We start from the raw sequence: 2,255 nt of genomic DNA, 5'->3' as shown, positions 1-2,255 counted from the left end.
AAATTAATTTGTGAACATTGCGAAAATGCAAATCACATTTGAATTCGCATATGCCCACAAGCAAAACGTAGAGTATAGCGGAGAGCGTCGATAGAAGTTTATCTGGCCTGCTCTCGCATACAGCCTACCGGCATAGCGCTAACCCTTTCTCGTGTGCACCGAATGCGTGTGAAGACAGAAAAGGCGAAGAGCGACTGGAAGCACTCCGTTAGGTGAAGTTTGGCAACGCTGCAATTGCGTACAGCTAACTTCTCGAGTCAGAGTTCTCGCTCATTTCATTTTTGGCACTAATAACGTTCGCATGCAAACCGCTGCTGATCGTTGTAATAATAGTGGAAAATTTTCAACCGCGTGGCCAAAAATTTCAAAGTGTTTTCTGGCCAAGGAAAAGGAGTTCACCAGTGCAGAAGGAGTTTCGGAGAAACGAACCCAGCACAAGGGGTAAATATTTCCGTGAAAAGTGCAAATGAAAGGCAGTGTTTAAGTGCATATTTTTGTGTAGGAAAGAGACGGAAGATACGTCGGCCGGCAACTTCAGCGCCAGAGCGGCAGCATTACGCCTGTTCTCGGGCGTTGGTCACCGGCTGGTAGACCGTTTTGGAGGCCGCTGGCCGAGATCAGTGCGACAACCGCCGTACTCTTTTGGACGTGCCACGCGCTGACTGCCACGTTTGAGGTTGGAATCGACCTGCGAGCGAGCACGCCCAACCCCCCATCGGCCTTAACCTCAAATTTTGAGCGACACTTCGGCCGCGACACCGTGTGCCGCATGAAGGTTCGGATTTAACCTTAATCCGACCTGCCGTTCCCAATCAGCCAATCCATCCCAGGCGTGGTGTCGGAGTACCCATGCGGGTTAGGCTACCCTAAGGAACGCGAGGAGGAGGAGAAGGAGCTACGAGCTCCTGCAGAAGCAACGACGATCGGTTGACCGTTGGTTTTGCTGCCGTAACTAGAAGGAGGAGACGAATGTGAGGCGACGCTAGCCTACACTTTACGCGCACGTGCCACGTGCGGCACCATATCCCAGAGCGGGATGAAATAAGGAGAACAGACCTCTCGTCTGGCATGCGAAGACGCCAAACCCTTCGTATGCGGTGAATCGAACAGGAGATCTGGAGGAGAATGCCGCAAGGAGGCATCGCCATATGCAGAGCTGCAGCCAATCAACGTTGACGTGTGCTGCAGATCATTTTCTTTGATTAGGGATTTAAAGCCAATGTGCTGAATTTGTAGATTTAATTCAATTCAATTTTATTCAAGTAATGTAAATTTAGAGTCGTTTGAGCAACACAAAAATAATATTTGTCAGAAGTTAACAACATTTCTTGATTAAATCTAGCACAGCGTCTTCGATGGGCCCACCGAACCTGCTTCAACCGGATTTGTGAGTAAGTGAGATCTCTCCTTATAAAAAAAAAAAAAAACATATTGATTTCTGACTTTTAAAATATATTACATTTTTGTGTGTGCATTTAAATAACGAAACGCTATATAATTAGTCGATTGATATTTACATATTTTTTCTACAATTCAATTAAAGTAAATTTTCGTAGCATTATGATTAGGAGTAAATACACCGTAAGCAGCGATAAGAATTTTTGGAGCGAATAAGATTTTGTAGACGATAAGAAGATGCGATTGGATAACGCTTTGTTATTGTTTTGGGCATTAGGCCAATATGATTGAATTTATGCGATACTTTGTTTTGATTGATTGATTCTTTTTTCCAATATGTTGGGGTAATTTGAATTAGTTTTCGTGGATCGATCTTGATGCTGCCGCAATGTGAATTAGAATTATAATATAATAATAACTTTGATTAAGGGATAACCGCAAACATAATCTCTCGAGTTATCATGGCAGGGAGGGTACAGAAAGGGATGGCGAATAACAGCTAGCCCCCCTACTCCTGGTGTTCTCTTGATTAGCTTACTGGTCCGTCCGCGCATTCCAGAATCCGAATATATCCTTTGTTGTTTTGAACTGTTAGATTACAGTTAGTGCACTTAAAAACTTTTCTTTTGCGTAGTGCAGTGTGTATATAGGGAAGATGAGGAAACCCACGACAATCCGACGAGCTTAGCAAAGAGCAATGCTAGAAGTGCACGAAACCGAATCTCCTTATACACTAGGTTACCCTTAACCCGGTGAACACAGGCCAGGGAGCCCTGACGGGCAACCGACGAACCTAGTCTGGCTGACATAGAAAGACAAGGGGGAACCGACTAGCTGGCTGGCTACTACAGTATCCA

This window comes from Drosophila kikkawai, unplaced genomic scaffold (assembly GCF_030179895.1).
Source record: "Drosophila kikkawai strain 14028-0561.14 unplaced genomic scaffold, DkikHiC1v2 scaffold_263, whole genome shotgun sequence".
In the NCBI taxonomy this organism is placed as follows: domain Eukaryota; kingdom Metazoa; phylum Arthropoda; class Insecta; order Diptera; family Drosophilidae; genus Drosophila; species Drosophila kikkawai.
The sequence above is the reverse complement of the archived record's forward strand: the minus strand, read 5'-3'. Positions refer to the sequence as shown.